The sequence below is a fragment of the Carcharodon carcharias genome, chromosome 1 (genome assembly GCF_017639515.1).
Source record: "Carcharodon carcharias isolate sCarCar2 chromosome 1, sCarCar2.pri, whole genome shotgun sequence".
NCBI classification, from domain to species: domain Eukaryota; kingdom Metazoa; phylum Chordata; class Chondrichthyes; order Lamniformes; family Lamnidae; genus Carcharodon; species Carcharodon carcharias.
Window position 1 is genome coordinate 17,597,514 of NC_054467.1, and position 21,155 is coordinate 17,618,668.

The 21,155-nt window shown below is 43.8% G+C and overlaps 1 protein-coding gene across 1 annotated transcript in view; it reads right to left on the reverse strand.

Annotated features, from left to right (window-relative positions):
• The window catches only part of LOC121279291 (chondroitin sulfate N-acetylgalactosaminyltransferase 1-like), a 153,726-nt gene that overhangs the window by 31,138 nt on the left and 101,433 nt on the right, over positions 1-21,155 (reverse strand). The window lies entirely within an intron of this gene.

Consider the following 21,155-nt stretch of genomic DNA (forward strand, 5'->3'; position numbering starts at 1 on the left):
CTCATTAGTGTGCAATTCCTTCAGGAAAAGAAATAATAGATTGCATTTATATTTCATACCTTTTGTGACCTCAGGACATCCCAAAGCATTTTACAGCCAATGAAATACTTATAATGCATACTCATTGTTGCAATGTAGGAAACACAAAAACCAACTTATGCACAGCAAGATCCCACTGTTTTAATATGCCTTTAAGGGATAGCAGCATGCCATCACTAGAAGGGAATTTTGTCATATGATCCTGTCTCAGTTTCACTTTGGCCTATGAGCAGAACACAGCACACATGGCTCTGCTACTGATGTCTTCAAGCTTTCTACCTTTGTATAAATGTTCCCACGTGCCTAATCTCAATAAATGTACTCACAGTGTGTTTACACAATTCCTTCTGACAGATTGGTGCCTTTATATCATTATAAAAACAGGCATATCATTGCAAACAGCCTTAGATCGTGCTGCATGGCATGAGTTGACCCTCGACATTTTGGTCAGATGGCGATAGTTTTGCAGCACACAGAGTCTTGAAATCCTCAGCGCGGTGACTGCACAGAAAAGCTTGGAAAGCACAACGAGATCATGCTCAAATAAAGAGCTGGTGAACAGATGGATCCCTCGTGGTGCAATTGCAGCACACAGCCTGTCAGCTCAGTGCGCTCAGAGGACCAGCAGCGGGTTAGCTCAGTCGGGAAGGGCGATGATCAGGGTGTGGGCCAGATCAATAAGGGGCGAGGGAGAGTCAAATAAAAAAAATAAACAAAACCGCCACAAAAATCAGGCCAGCGAAGGTTGCGATTAGAACAGGTAGCTGCAAGAGGGGCTGAATAATAAATTGAATAAAATAAGGAGGAAGGTCAGGGAGATATTGTCAGAATGTCCACAAAATTCCCCAGTTTGAATTGGGATGCACCTGACCTACTATCCAAATTCAATTTTTTCAAACAGAGTACAGAGCTATGGTTTCTTGATTCAGATGTGTCTGAACCAGATAAACAAGCCATAAAAACCCACATAGCAATTGGGAATTAAGTTCTACACAGGCTAAACACATGAGGATTAACAACAAAAGAGCTAAAGGACCCCCAAAAGGTAGGAACTACATTGGAAGACCAGTTCAGAATCAGGTTAAACTTCCATATTCATCGACTAGCGTTCATATCATTTCAACAACAGCCTTCAGAATCCATAGGCCACTTTGTCAGCAGATGCAGGGCAAAGGGTACATTCTGTGATTTTCCAAATGCAGAGCTAGCAGGCAGAATCACCTCCACTCCCATGGGAATAATTCCAGAAAGATCTGCTGGACAGGCCCAAAACATATAGCATTGAAGGACTACTCAAGAATAGATGTAAGTACGAAGCGATTCCAGCAGTTCGACAAAGCTTACAGGTCCTAAGTACAACCCCAAACTTTGGTGCACTTACTAGAAAACCCAAACATGGCAAGCCATGTGTAAGGTATTTCTGCATACACCAAAAAAAAGCCTGCTTTCCATCAATCCGGCAAAGCATGTGACAGAAAATGCCATTGGCAGCAGCAGTGAACTAGAGCAAAGGATGATGCAGCTACAAAGAGCCATGCACTAATCCAAACAGACCAGTCCTTATGGCTACCTTCAAGCAATAAGCGTAACCATCCAGTATCCCATAAGAAAAACATGCCTGAGGTCTTTGACAAGCCAGTAAATGACAATAATGTGCAAGACGAGATGAAGAGTGGTGAACACAGGTATGATCACACCATCTGAAATGTTTGCCAAGATTCAAATGATCCGTCCTAAGAAGACTGGTAACAACTCGTATTGGCCAAGATTGACACAAGGGCAAGTACCAACATACTAGTCCTGTGAATTCTAAAAGGCATATATCCAGAGACATGGAAGGCCATAGCGAAAACTACTACTCCACAACTTTCAGCATATAATGGCTCACTTATTCCATGTGCAGGTCCATAGTCCTGGAGTGCAAGAACAATCAATCCTCCTGGGTGCCACAGATGTTCTACATTGTGGAGACTGAAGCTCCGGTGATCACAGGTCTATCAGCATGCCGTGACCTCGCACTAGTGACAATACATGGAATCAGTCAGACCTCACATGGCAGATCAAACTCATAAATTACTCCTAAAACCTCAGTTCAAGACCTAACGTCAAAATAAAAAGGATGTTTCAACAATTTTAGCAGATTCAAAGGAGCTACAACATTACACTTGCTGGAGAATGCAAGTCCGTCAATTGATCTGGTACATTTTACACAACGTAAATGCCAGCGGCTCCAAGAAGAAATGGTAAGAGATTCCACAGTACGGAAACTTTGGAAAACCATCATCCTGATTCGATTTAGCATGTCCATGAAAGTGAGGCCATTTTGGCCTTCCCGGGATGAACTAGATATCTCCCGGTGTGTCATTTTTAAAGGCAGGTAGGTCATCGTATCAGAATCTTTGCAACTTGATATTCTTCAACAGCTTCATCACTCACACATGGACATAAATCAGTCAAGAAGACTTGCAAGAGAGACAGTCAATTGGCCGGGAATAAGCAATTACATTGAAGTCGTTGTCAAGAAAAGTGAGGCATGTCAAGAGCATATGCCAAGTTAGCACAAAGACCACTGATTACACATGAAGCTCCTATCCATCCTTGGTCAAAATCGCATCTGACCTCTTTTGTGTCCATGGCACTGACTTCATCGTCATTGTTGACTACTTTATCAAGTACCCCATTATTCAACAATTGCATAATATGTAAAACACAACTGTAGCCCACATTCTGAGTGTATCTTCAGTTTATTTAGTGTGCGCTGAGAGATCATTATGGATAACAGTCCGCAATTTATTGGGTATGTTAGAGAAGTAGAATATCAATCACAGTACTTCTCCTCATTTCCCTTGATCTAACATCCAAGCTGAATGAATGAGTCATATGGTAAAATCCCTAATTCTCAAATGTAGACAGATCAAGCAAGATCTGCACATTGCAATGTTACAGCTGAAAGTGACACCTTTAAGTGCAACTATTCCATCACCAGCAGAAGTCATGTTTGGCAGACTAGGGTGTACCAATATACCTACTCTTACCCATTTCACTCTGCCAGAAAGTAGAGAGCAACTTTTAAAACTGCAAGAGAAGACAACCAATGTGCATGATAAAAATGCAGGTACAGAATTGCCAAGTTTACAGTTGGGACAACAAGTTTGTATCCAGGATCCCACAGATGGTACATGGCAGCTGAAGTGACGAGCAATTGCTCAGAACCAAAGCCCTTTGAACTCATTATACACAAAGGCATAACAGTGAGGCATAACTGAGGACAACTCAGATCCATTCCAGCTCCTCAACCGCTATACAGTCCTATTGCATCCAGGACCAGATCCCAAATGCAACCAGGAACAACATCCAAGAATGACAAGCCCACAGATCACTGTTAGCAATTAAAGAAACCTCCAGGTAAGGTTACCATTACAAGATCTGGGCATACCAGCAAAGTACCCCTGCACTTTAGAGATTCATGCATTCATCAGTTTTATACACTTAAGTAATGGTAACTAAACATGAATATGTATTGTAAAAAGTCATACTTCTTTGGAAGGGGTGAAAGTATCTTTAAAAAGAAAGGAGGATGTTGTAATATGCCTTTGAGAGATAGCAGCATGCTATCACTAGAAGGGAAGTGTATCATGTGATCCAGTCTCAGTCCCACTTTGGCCTGTGAACAGAACACAGCACACACAGTTCTATTGTTGATGTCTTCAAGATTTCTACCTTTATGTAAATGTTCCCAAGTGCCTAGTATTAATAAATGAACCCACAATGTGTTTACACAATCCCTTATGAGTGATTTGTGCCTCTATATCATTATAAAAACACAACACCCACCAACAGCAATGTGATAATGACTACATGAAGTGCTCAAATGGCTGAAGTGAGCCCACAACCTTTACACACAGAGGCAAGTGTGCTATAGCTGAACCATGGAAGTTCTGTATGAGCTAAAATGGAAAGTATTTTGCAGGTGATAAGGTGCTTTTGCAAGCTTAATGCCACAAGCTGAAAGTAGATCACACAGCAGCCAAGTGACAAAGTGAGACTGAATGAGCTTTTATTCCTCCTTGCACATCCCACAACACATTTTGCCACAATGACAGCTGACCTTTATATCTCTAGTGATGAATGATGGGTTAGAAGGCAAGCTCAGTGGCTTGTAAAACATGGCCCTGGCGGCAACTTGTACACTGACAGATGAAGCCTCATCATACTTGACGGAAGTAAATTTGTCTCAGCTTATAACTCTTTCCTCCATCAGTCAGCATTAGTGATCTTAAACTATAGGCACAGGAGGCTAAAGTCTCTAATTTTGCCTTCGACCCTCTTTGAACAGAAAGAGGAATGTCTACGAGTATCCAAAGCCTTCCACAGGATGTCTGCAAGTAATTAAATAAATAAGTAGCACATGCCTTCTCTTAACCCTCTGAATGCTGACAGAGCATCTGCGCCAACATCCAAAACTGCAGGCAAATCTGCTTCAGTTCAACTTCCCAAATGAAATCCTCAGAAACAACAAGGCTCCAAATTAAGTTTCCGCTTCTCAGCTGAAGCAGACCAAAGGCTGAGTTGCGGAGGTGGATTGGCACTTTACCGTTTTTTTAAAGAAATAAAGCCCCTTTACTATTCTGCAGTGACAATCATTCAATGACAATGACATTGAGCCATTTTGACGCTATTGCACAAACCATTAAAGCTCATTTTGCTGTAAAGTAAAAGGTCAGCGAAGCTTCACACTTGTAAAAAGAACCAAATTTTGATACAAGAGTGATATTTTGGGGCTTATAAATCATCAGCAGCTCAAAAGAAACTGGATGGGCTGAGTGTAGTCTTGGGGAGAAACCACAGATGTGTGATGCTCAGTTCCTGACAGCTGCCTAAATAAGATATCCACATTACGTCAGAGTCAGAGTGGATACAGCTGTTGGACTCATGACATGTTATTATAATTAGCACAAATCCTGCGCTAGCTCTTCCACATTGAACTGTACACCAACTTGCAGATGCTTTGCTGGATGAGGTCATTGTATGGTGGAGCTCTCCAGCTGTTTGCAGTGAGCTCTAAAATTTATAATGTAATAATCATCAAGATAATGCTGACCATTGCACTGTCATTGTGGGTCAAAAATTCAGCTCCACGTTTGGAGTTCATCTTGTGACTATGAACTGGTTACTTGCCTGGAGCAACACAATTCTCAGCTTTGCTTTCAAATTCTTCCATGGCCTCACCTCCTCCCTATCATTGTGTACCTCCAATTCTGGCCTCTCGCAAATCCCTCATTTTCATCACTCCACCACTGATGGCCACGCCTCCAGCTGTCTAGACCCAATGCTCTGGAATTTTCTCCCTATGCCTCTTTATCTCTCCTCTCTTTCAAGACCCTCCTTAAAACCTGCCTCTTTTGACAAAGCTTTTGGTCAGCTGTTCTAATAGCCCCTTTCGTGGCTCAGTTAAATTTTATCTGACAACCCTCCTGTGATGCACTTTGGGACACTTTACTCCATTTAAGGAGCTATGTAAATGCATAGCTGATCTCAGAGGGCTGTTGGAGAATTAGAATTGGCCTCAATGACCCTGGATAGAAAAGGAAAACAGACCAGGATTCCTGCTCCCAGTAGCAGTCCTGTGATCCACAACTGAACTGTGTATATAGATTTGGTTGGGGAGCAGGTCTGTGCATTAATATATGTAGCTTGCAGTTCATGTAAATGCGCCACTATGAACTGACTGACTGACAATCTTAAATTGGTTCTCAGCGTAATTCTTAGCACACTGAGAATTATTTGGCAAATGTTGTCCAAATCGCAGAATCACATCTCATGTTGGACACTGTGTTTTGAGTTTTGCAAACACGGGTTGGTTGGGTAAGTCCATACCTTGCCCGTTGTAAACAGCGGAAGCGACATCAAGCAGCATGATCCGCCAGTCTTTGGGACATTTGGCTTACATACCTAGCATTACACTGGTACTGAAATCCATACATTACTCATTTGTGTGATAAGCAGAAGGTCCTGACTTGCCGGTAGCATCCTGTTAGTGGCGAATACCACCCACGTTGCTACTGCATGGTAGCAGCGTGAAACAGCTAGCTTCACCTGTTGCTCAAATTTTTGAGCTACCTTGTCCTTCCAGGGTAACCTGAGGTAGGCCGGGCACTTAAGGACCAAAAGTGACTGCCTTAGGACCGTTCATGAGTTTGAGTGATACACAACGCAAAATGATCTGATCAGGGTCGTCATTATCCTGCAGGATGCCTTAGATGCACCCTATTTCAGCATCAAGCTTGCCTGGTGAGCAAATGGCTCAGGCCCTATTTACGAGGTTGTCGATAAGGCCAATCTAATAGCACATGGACTGTAAGAGTAAAACTGTAAAATGTTTGAGCAGCAGGTGAAGCTAGCAGACTACAGTGCTCACAGTATACAGAGGCTAGATGCTTGCAATCTCTGGGATATTATAACAACATGGTTACCTGTGTGGCTGTCCCCTTAGGGGAAAAAAATTGGACAGAGCCCAAGAACAGGCATTGGGGTCACAATGTGAGTTTGCCTCGTAACAGTGCTTATGGTACAGGCAGCAATCAAACCTAATGCTGCCTGCTCATTTATACAATTGCTGACAGTGCTCAGCTGTTGAGTGGGTGCACATCTGCGCAAGGGTGCAAAATCCTGGGAGGCTGACACAAGTTAAAGCTGGTCTGCACTACTTAGAGGGGAGCTACGTTCTGGATGGAGCAGTGGGGCTGAAGCCAAGGATGACAGTATAGTCACACTTAATTCTTCTTCTCTGATGCCACTTCTTCCTCATCCTACAATCACCTCTCGTTTCCCCCTCCCTCACCCCACTTACCCCCACCAACAGCCACCCCTCACCATAACCTGTGCCTTTATCCTTTCAGATGCCTAAGAACTGGCAACTGGCCAGGCAGTGGTGGAACAGCAACAGGTGGAAGAGAGGGAGGAACAGTAGTGAAGAACAAACACCATCACTCGATTTCGCAATTGCAGCCAGCAAGCAGCTCAGATGCTGACACCACATGTCATTTTGAGGACAGCAGGAAACACTGAGCATGAGTGGCCTACAGCCAGGGCAGGGGGCAAGGGCGGTGTAAATGCCAGCTTGCTGGAATGTAATCAATTGAGTTTGATGGGGCAGGCTACCAAAGGCAGCTGTTGGATATGCACAATGAAATGCCAGAAAGCTTATGTGCAGGGCTTTGCACAGAGATCAGAACACATCCTTTCCAGCATGGAAGTGGTGGCCAACTCTACTAGTGCATGCAGGCCCAATCACAATGTAGCATGAGTTGACCGATGTCTCAACTTCTATTGCAGCACAAGCAGAAGTTCAGACTGCTCTCAAGCGAGCTCATCTTACTGCCACGTAAATTCATTCTGCTGTCTTCATGGTTGTGGATATCAGTGTGAAAGGAGCTTGCAGGGTGCCATAGCTGTCCAGCAGTCTGTGCTCCATCAGCTAACTAGGATTGTGAAGGCACAGTCATTTTTTTCTGACCCATGAAAAAATGGCACTGCCTTCACAATGTATTTGAATTGAGATCCAATGTCCAAGGCTCATGAAGAGAGAGAGAGAGAAAGAGAGAGAGTTATGGCAGTTTTACAATGAGGTTGGGTGTGTATATATACATCTAGTCAGGAGCTGTTCTTGCACTTTCAGGAAATATAACATGTCAAGGCTGCACAAACATATGGAATTCATTTGGCTCAAGTGCACATTTACTCTTCTATTAGTTTTCCCTTGAACAGCTAAATGGCCAAAGAACCGTCATCTCTTCCATTAAAGGAGCCACAGTCATCAAGACATTGTTTATATATTCCTGCCTGACTAACGCAAGCAGAAAGGCACAAAACAACAATGTTCAGTCAGCTTATGGGTAGGCCTCATTACCTTTAACCGTTGATACTTGGCTGTAACTTTGGATAATCAGATAACTTTACAGTCACAGTCTTCTAGAGACCTTGCTTTTATAAGGCCAACATCATTTTTACATGTTGTTTCTTAACCTTTCTTGTTTGATCTTATGGGATATACAGTAAACAAGGGTCCGGCATGTTTACGACCGAAATGAGGTGGGGAATTGCCTTGGCTGGTGACTGAAAGTTTACAGACTGATCGCTTCAAGATAAAAAAAACTGAAAGAAAAATTCATTTCAATTCAAGTACATTGTGAAGGCAGAGAGCCATTTTCTCCTGACTTCTATCAGAAAAAAACGGCTGTGCCTTCACAATCCTAGTTAGCTGATGGAGCACAGACTGCTGGACAGCTATGGCACCCTGCAAGCTCCTTTCACACTGATATCCACAGCCATGAAGACAGCAGTCTGAATTTATGTGGCAGTAAGACGAGCTCGCTTGAGAGCAGCCTGAACTTCTGCTTGTGCTGCAATAGAAGCTAAGGCATCGGTCAACACACACTGCATCGTGATTGGGCCTGCATGCACTTGTAGTGTTGGCCCACCACTTCCATGCTTGGATGGATGTGTTCCAAGCTCTGTGCAAAGCCCTGCACATAGGCTTTCTGGCATTTCGTTGTGCATATCCATCAGCTGCCTTCTGTAGCCTGCCCCATCAAAGTGCTACTTTCAGTAAATAAATGTGTATTTTAGATTTTGCTGATTAGAAATTACATTTTAAAATTTCCCCAAAAAGGACGTCATCACAATGGGGCAGAGACACTGTCACACAGCAGCTTTCAGCAGCAGGGTACAGTGAGCAGCGCAGTTTAGTTCCTGACCTGAGTCAGATCAAACGAGAGACATCGATCAAAAGTTAGCAATAATTACTGCCTGAGGCAGAGGCACTCCAGGGAGCTCTCTGGTGTCTCCTGTTGGTCAGTGAGAGGGTGCAGACAGAGTGCTTCATCCCTCAGTGCATCAGCGCTCTGTCAGGCTAGATGAATGAAAGAATGTGGGAAAAGGGGAGGGAAAAGATATGCCAAGACAGTATGGGGGGGAGAAAAGTGTTGAAGTCATTCTAATCATTGACACGGCTCCATGGCAAACAACACTCTACAGTCCTGTCCTGAGTCTCTTAGCAACAGAGAGAGAGAGAGAGAAAGCAAGGAAAGGCTAATGAGGCATAATGTAACTCCAACTTTTGCCACAGACTGAATCTAGTTTGCTCCCTACAGCAGTAAGCAATTGCTTTAGGACATGCAGCAGGCTTCAAGAGATAAGCAACTTAACCCCTGTATCAGAGCCATGTTAGGGGGGACAAAACGGGACAAGGGCACCTGAAGGAATAAGGGAATCAGAGGCTTTGGGTGAGATACCAACACATGTGCAAAAAATCCCTGAGTCATAATGAATTGGATGCCTGCTGTTGGTCAGGCTACATGAATCAATTCTCCTTCTAGTTTTATATCAAGACTGGCAGGGAAATGTGTGGGCTCCAGACTAGCCCAACTTCTGAGATGAGAGAGAAGGCGCCGTATTGAATGGAATGTCAGAGACAGTTAGTGTTGAGAAAACGGGTGAGAACACAAACTCAGAACTGGCATTGTTTTTAACCTCGTATAATATTTTCAGAGGCAAAAGGGTCATACCTTAATGACAATGTCTCTATTCACAGTAAGCCCATTCTGCTGCTTAACTCAGCCAGTGCTAAATTAGCTACGCCACATATTGATCGAGTATTGACAAGCACTTGAGTTTTAGTATCTTGTTAAACCAACCAGAATTAACCATGCAATGGCTGTTTGTTAATGGTGCCAGGCACTGAGCCAGACTAACATGCCCAGAGCTTTAACTTACTAATATGCAGAGGTTTGACCTGTGGAGTCTTTTTTCAAAAAATTCTTTCGTGGAATATGGGCATCACTGGCAAGGTCAGCATTTGTTGCCATCCCTAATTGTCCCCTGCAATTAGTTGTTTGCTCCACCATTTCAGAGGTAAGTTAAGAGTCAACCACATTGCTGTGGGTCTGGAATCACATGTAGGCCAGAGGCTTGAATACAAAATCTATGCTGACTTTCCAGTGATCTAATAGAGGGAGTTCTCCCCTTTCTCTGAGCCAATATTTATTCCTCAGCCAACATCACGAATACAGATTATCTGGTCATTATCACATTGCTGTTTCTGGGCTACCTAGTTTTATGCAAATTACCAGATACACAATATTATAAGCTTTGCTCCTCTACCTAAATAGCTTTCAAATAACAAGAGAAATGTGAGCTGGACTGAGGTAAGGGCTCTAAGCAAATACTTCATGTATAAACAGGGAGCACAGACAAACGGAGCAACTTCCCACTGTGTAAGGCCTCATTAGAAAAAGAGTCAAAGTGGGACAACAGAGGGCGCTGGTGAAAAGTGACTGAAGCATTCTGGGAGAAGTCAGCGCAGTCACCATGACTCAGGAGGGAATCGAGGAGAAGGAGTCTTGCACTCAACATTTGGAAAAGATCTTGAAGGCAGGTCAGTTGAAAAAGAGCACTGAGATAGAAAATAAAAGGAGGGGAAACTGAAGGGGAGCGGCCAGCCTGTGAGCGGCCAGCGTGTGAGTGGCCCAGTGAAGAAGTGGAGCTTTGAGGCTTTGGCTCGAGAGGCTTCGGCGAGCAGAGGTTGAGGTCGAGCTTGCTCCCAGTGAGGTAAGGCCGGGTAAGTTCCTTCAATTACATTAGGAGTAGGTAATGGAGGCAGCAGTTGGGGCAGTCGAGTGCTCCGAATGCAGCATGTGGGAAGTCGTGGACAGCACAATTGTCCCTGATGACTACACCTGCAAAAGGTGCATCCAGCTGCAGCTCCTGACAAACCGAGTTAGGGAACTGGAGCTGGAGCTGGATGAACTTCGGATCATACGGGAGGCAGAGGCAGTAATAGACAGGAGTTTCAAGGAGACAGTCACCCCTAAAAGTCAGGAGGCAGGCAGCTGGGAGGATGTCAGGAGAGGGAAGGGGAATAGACAGAAAGAGCAGGGCACCCCTGTGGCCGTTCCCATCAACAATAGGTATACCGTTTTGGATACTGTTGGTGGGGACAACCTAGCAGGAACAAGCTGTAGCGGTCACGTCTCTGGCACTGAGGCTGGACCCTCAGCTCAGAAAGGAGGGAGGGAAAAGAGGAGAGCAGTAGTGATAGGGGATTCAATAGTTAGGGGGACAGATAGGAGGTTCTGTGGGAGAGATCGAGAATCCTGGATGGTCTGTTGCCTCCCTGGTGCCAGGGTCCGCGATATCTCGGATCGAGTTCTCAGTGTTCTCAGGAGGGAGGGTAAGCAGCCAGATGTCGTGGTCCATGTAGGGACCAAAGAGGTGGATAGGAAGGAGGAGGAGGTCCTGCAAAGAGAGTTTAGGGAGTTAGGTGCAAAGTTGAAGGACAGGACCTCCAGGGTTACGATCTCAGGAGTGCTACCCGTGCCACATGCTAGTGAGGATAGAAATAGGAGGATAATGCAGCTAAATCCGTGGCCAAGGAGATGGTGCAGGAGGGAGGGCTTCATGTTTCTTGAAAATTGGGCTCTGTTCCAGGGAAGGTGGGACCTGTTCCGATGGGACGGTTTGCACCTGAACTGGACGGGGACTAACATCCTTGCGGGTAGGTTTGCTAGTGCTGCTCCGGGGCGTTTAAATTAGATTTGCAGGGGGAGGGGAACCAGAGTATTAGAGCAGAAAGTGAGGTGGAGGAGGATAAAGGTCAAGCGAGGAATGCATGTATAGACAGAAATCAAGGGTCCGTACGTGATAGAAATGTTCTCAGGTGCATCTATTTCAATGCAAGGAGTATTGTTGGAAAGGCAGATGAGCTTAGGGCGTGGACTGACACGTGGAATTACGACATTATTGCTATTAGTGAGACTTGGTTGCAGGTGGGGCAGGACTGGCAGCTCAATGTTCTGGCGTTCCGTTGTTTCAGATGTGATTGAGGGGGAGGGATGAAAGGGGGAGGAGTGGCATTACTAGTCAGGGAAAATATCACAGCTGTGCTTAAGCAGGACAGCCCAGAGGGCTCATCTACAGAGGCCATATGGGTGGAGCTGAGGAATGGGAAAGCTGTGACCACACTAATAGGGTTGTATTATAGACCACCCAATAGTCAAAGAGAATCGGAGGAGCAAATCTGTAGAGAGATAGCAGACCGATGTAAGAAACAGAAAGTTGTGATAGTAGGAGATTTTAACTTTCCACATATTGACTTTGATTCCCATACTGTAAAAGGGCTGGATGGCTTGGAGTTTGTCAGATGTGTTCAGGAAAGTTTTCTAAATCAATATATAGAGATACCAACGAGAGAGGATGCAATACTTGATCTCCTATTAGGGAACCAGACAGGTCAGGAGACAGAAGTATGTGTAGGCAAACATTTTGGGTCCAGTGACCACAATGTCATTAGTTTTAAGCTAATTATGGATAAGGATAGGTCTGGTCCTCGAGTTGAGATTCTAAATTGGAGAAAGGCCAATTTTGTGGAAATGAGAAAGGATCTAGGAAGAGTGGATTCGCATAAGTTGTTTTCTGGCAAGGATGTGTTCAGTAAGTGGAAGGCATTCAAAGGCAAAATTTTGAGAGTGCTGAGTTTGCATGTTCCTGTCAGGATTAAAGGCAAAGTTAATAGGCATAGGGAATCTTGGTTTTCAAGGGATATTGGTGATCTGGTTAAGAAGAAGAGAGGTGTATAGCAGGTATAGGCAACAAAAAGCAAATGAGGTACTTGTAGAGTATAGAAAATCTTAGAAAATACTAAAAAAGGAAATCAAGAAGGCAAAGAGAAGACATGAGGTTGCTTTGGCAGATAATGTGAAGGTAAACCTGAAGGGTTTCTACAAGTATATTAAGAGTAAAAGGATAGTAAGGGACACAATTGGTCCCCTTGAAGATCAGAGTGGTCGTCTATGTGTGGAGCCTCACGAGATGGGGGAGATCTTAAACAGTTTTTTTGCATCAGTATTTACTCAGGAAACTGGCATAGTGTATAAGGAAGGAAGGGAAACAAGCAGTAGTTTCATGGAACATATAGAGATTAAAGAGGAGGAGGTGCTTGCTGCCTTACAGCGAATAAAGGTAGATAAATCCCTCGGGCCTGACAATGATATTTCCCCGGACCTTGAGTGAGACTAGTGTAGAAATTTCACGGGCCCTACCAGAAATATTTAAAATGTCCTTATCCACGGGTGAGGTGCCGGAGGATTGGAGGGTGGCTCATGTTGTTCCGTTGTTTAAAAAAGGCTCCAAAAGTAAACCAGGTAATTACAGGCCAGTGAGCCTGACGTCAGTAGTAGGTAAATTATAGGAAGGTGTTCTGAGAGATCGGATATATAATTATTTGGACAGCCAAGGGCTGATTAAGGATAGTCAGCATGGCTTTGTGCGTGGTAGGTCGTGTTTAATGAACCTTGTAGAGTTTTTCAAGGAGTTACCAAGAAAGTAGATGAAGGAAAGGCTGTGGATGTTGTCTACATGGACTTTAGTAAGGCTTTTGACAAGGTCCCACATGGGAGGTTAGTTCAGAAGGTTCAGACACTTGGTATCCATGGAGAGGTTGAAAAATGGATTCGAAATTGGCTGTGTGGGAGAAGACAGAGAGTGGTAGTGGATGATTGCTTCTCAGACTGGAGGTCTGTGACTAGTGGTGTGTCTCAGGGATCTGTGTTGGGACCATTGTTGTTTGTTGTCTATATCAATGATTTGGATGATAATGTGGTGAACTGGATCAGCAAGTTTGCTGATGACACTAAGATTGGAGGCGTTGTGGACAGCGAGACTGGCTTTCAAATCTTGCAGAGGGATCTGGACCAACTGGAAAAATGGGCCAGAAAATGGCAGATGGAATTTAATGATGGAAAAGTGTGAGATGTTACCTTTTGGAAGGTCAAACCAAGGTAGGACATACACAGTAAATGGTAGGGCACTGAGGAATGCGGAGGAACAAAGGGATCTGGGAGTTCAGATACATAGTTCTCTGAAAGTGGCGTCACAGGTAGACAAGGTTGTAAAGAAAGCTTTTGGCATACTGGCCTTCATAAATCAAAGTATTGAGTATAAGAGTTGGGATGTTATGGTGAGGTTGTATAAGACATTGGTGAGGCCAACTTTGGAGAATTGTGTGCAGTTCTGGTCGCCTAACTACAGGAAGGATATCGGTAAGATTGAGAGAGTGCAGAGAAGATTTACTAGGATGTTGCCGGGTCTTAAGGAGTTGAGTTACAGGGAAAGATTAAACAGGTTAGGACTTTATTCCTTGGAGCGTAGAAGAATGAGGGGAGATATGATAGAAGTTTACAAAATTATGAGGGTATAGACAGAGTAAATGCGAATAGGTTCTTTCCACTTAGATTAGGAGAAATAAACACAAGAGGACATGGCTTTAGGGTGAAAGGGGAAAGGTTTAGGGGGAACATTAGAGGGAACTTCTTCACTCAGAGAGTGGTGAGAGTGTGGAATGAGCTACCATCTGACGTGGTAAATGCAGGCTCACTGTTAAGTTTTAAGAATAAATTAGACAGATACATGGATGGGAGAGGTCTGGAGGGTTAAGGACGGTGCAGGTCAATGGGACTAGCGGAATAATATTTCAGCACAGACCAGAAGGGCAGAATGGCCTGTTTTCTGTGCTGTAGTGTTCTATGGTTCTATGGGACTGAAGCAAACTGAAGATTCAGAACTCACTATCGCTCATCTGTCAGTTGGTAACTGGATGAGCAGATAGAAACGGGTTAAGGGAAAATTGTGGATTCATGGCAGCAAATAGTTCGGGAGCAGTAAGGGCTTAATTTCCGAAATCTGGACACAATTTCCCCTTTTTCTTAAATGTTTTCCACTAACAAGTACCAAAGCAGTAGTGCATGGCATATTCAATACTGACTTCACATCCAAACTCAAACTTTTCACCTTTACATAATAAGTATCTCAACTAGTTCAGACCAGAGACACCTCAACCTCTCCACTAGCACAAGGTGAACGGGTCATTATTTTGTTCCAAATCCCAGGAACATGTGTGGAAACTCAAAAGGTACACTTGCATCATACCAACAGTTTGCAGCTTCGTCCTCCCAGCTTTGCTGTACGAATCCTCTCCTTTCCTGGGAGGAGCCTGGAAGAATTTTGCACATAATCGAAAATTTATGGGCACATCAAGACCATACCCAACATGATGGAACTTCTCAATCACAGTGCCACAGGGCATATCTCCCATTTTACAGGCCATTACAGCAGCTGTTGGCCCTCATTGGAGAGTCTCTCTGCCTTCAAAAGAAGAGCACTGTTATAATATGCCTTTTAAGGGATAGCAGCATGCCATCACTAGAAGGGAAGTGTGTCATGTGATCCAGCATCGGTTTCGCTTTGGCCTGTGGGCCGAACACAGCACACACAGCTCTGCTGCTGATGTCTTCAAGCTGTCTGCCTTTGTATAAATGTTCCCATATGCCTGGTCTAAATAAATGAATGCACAACATGTTTATTCAATCCCTTATGAGTGATTGGTGCCTCTATATCATTATAAAAACATGACGTGCACATTATTAAAAGGGGTAGACAAAACAGTCTAGAGCTCCTAATTGCAGCTGCAGTTCTGTTGGTCTCACTCTTATCTCAGACTCAGAAGGTCGTGGTCCATTCCACAGACTTGAGCACAAAATCTAGGCTGACACTCCCATGCAGTACTGAGTGCTAAACTGTCAGAGGATTCTGCAATGAAATGCTAAACCAAGACCCTCCCTCAGGAGGACATCAAGGATCCCAAGGAAGTATTTTGAGAAACAGCAAGGGAGTCCTCCATTTATCCCTCACCCAACATCACTAAAGCAGATTTTCTTGTCATTATCTCATTGCTGTTTGTGTGACCTTGCCATTCGCAAATCGGTTGCCAGGTTTTCTACAATTACAACACTGCAAAAGAACTTTATTGACTAAATATGTATTATAACATCATGAAAGATGATATATAAATGCAAGTTTTTACTTTTTTTCTTTAATTCTATTGAACATAAGAGAGAAAATGATAAATAATCCACATGTTCTGGAAACATTCCAAATGAATATCCACAGGTCACAAATTGTTACAGTCCTACAAAACACCCATGTGTGGATTACCAGCTCCCTGGCAGGGAAGTTGCTCTCCCCTGTGTGGAGGTGACATGCTGGGCTTTCTCTCATTTCCCTTCTAGCCACTATCCGGAAGACTGCTTGAAGCCCTTGCTTACAGTAAAGCTAGAAATCCACTTGGGAACCATCTGTCCTCTGCTCAGCCTGCAGTCCCCTTTGGAACGAGACCCTTCACATTACACATGGCACATCCTGGCATAACTGGCATCGCCCATCCAGTAAGCGACTGAGCGAGGGGGGGAGGGATTTATCCTATCATCATGCAGAGCACAAAATTCTCAGCACAGCCAGCTGATCACAGCTCATCTGCAGAAGCTAATGTTACTCAGCTCAGAGGAAAACTAAACCACCCTCTAGCACAATCCATCCTGAAGGAATTATATATTTTCTTATAAAGTATTTACAGACTTTATTTATTGCTTGGCTCCACTTACAAACTTCATTTTTCACTTAGTAGAGGAAACATAAAATAAATTATAATTCCGGTGTTTCCAAACAGGGAAAAGCTTCATTGCATACTAATGATAAACTTAAATTTTTATTCTACGTATCAGTGAGATTTTGGATAGTTCTATAACATGATGTTAACTGCTTCTAAACTCACAGCAGAAAGAAAATAACTAAAATGAGTAAATCTTAGCCTATATCAATGGATGTGAGATAATTTATTGTGTGCTTATTGCTAGTAAATATTGTGAAGTGCAATAAAATGGTCAGGCAACACCATGAGGACAAAAACACTGCTCCAAAATGATAGAACCAAAAATCTCAGAACCCTGACCATGGAAAGTACTGGAAGCTGTCCCAGTCTTTGCAGCCATAGCTAAACAAGCTAACACATGACAGGGTAAAGGTAACAAGTAGAGCAACCAGGAAGCAGTCCATTTACATTGTAGAACTGCAGCTACTTGAAGTAGTTCTAAAATATTGTCTCTTCGTGCTCTGAAATCTGTCCCATTGTGGTCAGAGTTCGAAGCACTTAAAGGCAACCGAGAAGCAACTGGCTGTGGGCAAGATTGGCTCAGTTGAACACAAGGTACAGGAGGAGGCCCCTCAAGCCTGCTCTGCTATTCAATTAGATCGATGCCATTTAGCCGCCTTTGATCCATACCCCTGGATATTCTCACCAAAAAAATCTATCGGCCTCAGTCTTAAATACTTCAATTGACCCCCAACATCCACAGCCTTTTAAGTGAGAGTTCCAGATTCCGCTTCTCTTAGGTCAGGTTTATCAGGCCCCATTGTGGCGGGACTCGCTGTGAGTTACACGGTGGGCCAGCCAAAAGTCCATTGATTCCCGGTGGGACCGGATGATCCCAGCGGTGGGCAGCTGGAAAATCCCACCTTTTGTGCAGAAAAAGTACTTTCTGATTTCACTCCTCACTGGTCTAGCTCTAACTTTTAGATTGTGACCCCCATTCTTCTGGACACAACCACCAAGGGAAGTAGTTTCCCTTTTATCTATCCTACCCAAATCCTATACAATTAGAACTCCCCTCTAGTTTCTGGACCCTAGGGATTGCAAATCACGTCCATGCAACTTGCGCTCTTAATGTAAATTGGTTGCATTTCCTGCCAACGTCGTGCATGCTCCGTGCACGCACAGTCTGAGCACGTTGCTCCGTGACATCATTTGGAGTGACCGAAGAGGCAATGGCCAGGACCAAAGATGGTGGCTCTCAAATCATCATGGCTGGGCAGCAGTGTCCTTTTAACATGCACTCGGAGCAGAATTATGAAACTGTATGAATCTGTATTCACCCAAAACCAATTTGTAAAAATCAAATTCAGGCTACGATGGACATTTTGTGCAGTGCACTCCTCCCACTTGAAGACAATCACAGAGCAGACTGGGTGGAGCTCCGCCTCAGACAACCTCCACCCACTTTAGCACTTCCTCTATGGGGAAAAAGCACTGGAACTGCAAATGGAATTGCATCCATCGCCAGGTGGATCAAAAGCCTCTCCTCCCCTCCCACTCCATCCCGTTCCCCCTGAAAATGCAGGGAGGACGCACCTGGACGGACTGCCCTCCATGGGGCACAGAAACTGGGTGAACAGCTTCAAGATCCAAATAAGATCCAACCAGCACAGTGTCTCCTACAAATCACATCATTGGATTCTGTGCATGCGCAGACAAGTATTGGTGGCCATCTTTGGTGGCATTGGCAGCAAGAGACCACAGTGTTTAACATTTTAAGGTCCCTTTAAGATGTTTCAAATCACAATCCTGACATTGCGTTTCTGGTTGAAGAGCGCCCTCAATGTTGGGCTCTGGATACTTTACAGGCTGTGCTGCTGTCTCTCATCATTTATGTTCCCCAAATACAAAACACCTCCAGAAGTGCCTTGTTTTGTGCGGTGTGACCAATGTCTCTTCATTTATATACAAGAGTCCATGGTGAACATGCATCAGACTTACCTCAAAACAAGACAGAATTTGTGTAGAACATTTAAGTTGATGAGCATTGCAAGTGGGTAAACCATCAAAGGGGACAAGAGACTTGTAACCATGTTTGATCTGTGCTTCAATGCCAGTAAGGTTGGTCCCACTTTAGAAGAAAAAGTTTAATGCCTACTGTGGAATTCTGCTTTAACTCAGGTCTAACTCTTGAATAAAGTCTTCAACTTTGATGTAATAGCCTCAGGCATGGTATCATAGCGTTTATGCTACTTGACTAGTAATCTAGATACCTAGATTAATAATCCAGGAGGACAGGAGCTCAAATCCTAGTTTGAGAAGTATCAGCTAACCATGTAGCTGCTGGCTTGTTGCAAAACCATAACTGGTTCACCAATGCCCTTTAGGGATGGAAAGCTGCTGTACGTGCATTACCAGCTCTGGCCCAAAGTGACTCCAGTCCCACAGCAACATGGTTGACTCTTAATTGCCCTCTCAAGTGAACAGCGAGCAGTTTAATTTACCGAACTACTGCAAAGAATCATGGATCGCAGCAGCTCAAGAATGTGGCTCACTGCCATCTTCTCAGGGCAACTAAGGAAGAGCAATAATTTCTGTCCTTGCCTGTGACACTCACATCTAGAGGATAAAAAAAATAATGCATCAACAGTCTGGACTGATTTTGCTCCCTTTTCTGTCTGCCAAGTTATTTTTGCTGAACTCAAGTGATTCCAGAAGGAAACAGAAGGTTCTAAAGTGTTTTGTAAACAGACTATGGCACTGGCAAAGGTGTCAGGAAGCAGATGGATTCCAGCAAGACCCCTTTGGCTCATGACACCATAGTTGCATCTGTTCTGTTGTTCAGCTACTGAAACAGTGCATGTCTGGACAGAGCTTGGGTTTTCATAACAATCCATTTCCTTTCATTACCATCCATTATTAGTCCACCAATCACCAGATTCTGAGAGCTCAACCCCACAACTTGCCGTGATGGGATTTGAACTCACAACCTGCAGGTCACTAGTCTAGTGCTGCAACCATTAGGCAACCATAATCTCCAATGACAATCGATTATTCTTTCATTTGAAGTTGTGGTTAAAAATGCTTCCTTTACTTGAGATATCGGCCACAGTTTGCGGTTTTAATGATGGCAAAACTGTCAGGTTCACTGTCATTTCAACTGTGAAACTGACAGCAACTTCTGGCATCTACAGGTGGAAATTCTAAAGTTGCTGTCCGTGATTTTCCACAGGGAGATCTTAAACACCACTGGATTTGGCATGTGCTTCTACTTTTACACTGTTAGCTTCTGTAAAAAGCCCTGAAAAAGCTCCACTTTGTTGAATATGGTGTAACTGGGTTTCTATTGGTGTATTAAGTCATAATTACTGAACAACCTCTCTGGCCCTGAAAACAAATTTCATATTTGTGGAATGTCAACATTCTCCCATTATATTTTTAAAAGCCAGAGGTTTTTAAAATATATTTTTTCAAAGTTTGTGACATTTCAGTTTCTATCTTAATCCGATGCATATGTCTCAATCTTTAAGAATATGTCAATATGATTACCTGCGTATGCCTGATGACACCTCTGTCACTGGCCATCGAATTGAAATTATCATTGGGAAAGGTGAAATCCACATCACAGGGTTCACCTAGATCTTTGTGGGCAGCTTTCTTTGAGGTTAGCAGCAAGTGCCAAAATTTTGCGACTGACTGCAAAATCTGGGCCACTGTCTTGGGATCAGTGTTCCCACTCTCTCCTGTAGGGAGATCCCATATCGTGGACTTCACCATTACCAGTATCTAGTCAGATGATAGTGTGAACCAGTGCAAGTCCCCAGTACACAAAGTAGATACTAGAATTTTGTACACACTGCTCCAGTCTTCCCAAGAGTGCACTGATTCCTGCTTGAGTGAGACGGACCAAGTGTAAAACACCAAAATGCTATATTTATAATTGTTAAGTGAATAAGCAGAGAAACATTTGACATAAATCTCATAGCACTTGGACCTCAATCAGTGTTATTTTTCAGAAAAAAAGGCAATAATTAAAAATGTGACACTGTATCCAGTGGAATGCCGACAGAAAGGTTAGCATTTATATACCACCTTTCCCGCCCACAGGCCACCCCAGAGAGCTGTACAGTCAACTAGCAGGTTAGGTATCATTTTTCTGTTCAAGAATTCCACTTATCCTGACTGATTCAATCTTAAGGAGGCCATGCTCACTCTGTGCCTTTCCCTCTCAAACATAACTTCTCAAAACTGCCTTTGGCTAATTGCTCCTTTTGTTCTTTGGCATCCTAGCTGAACAGGAAGCCAACAGTTTGAATTCTGACCAGCTCTCAATTCTCCCTACCTGTGGGTTGGTATAGTAGTTAATTAAATCCCCTGGCTCAGGTTGACCGGGAAATATCTCCTGTTGTCCTTAATTGAATTGGACCATGATGACACAACAGGAGGATCTGAGTGAAGCCTCAGTTGGCGATACTTCTGTGTACCTCTTCATGTTCATTCACCCCTGCCTGGACCCATTTTCCTCCCTTCAAGAGGGAGCCAGACAATGGAAAGTGCAGACTAAGAGCAGAATACTGAAAGAACAAGAGGATAGCCTTTATTATAATATCTTTCAGAACTGCACGGCATCCCAAAG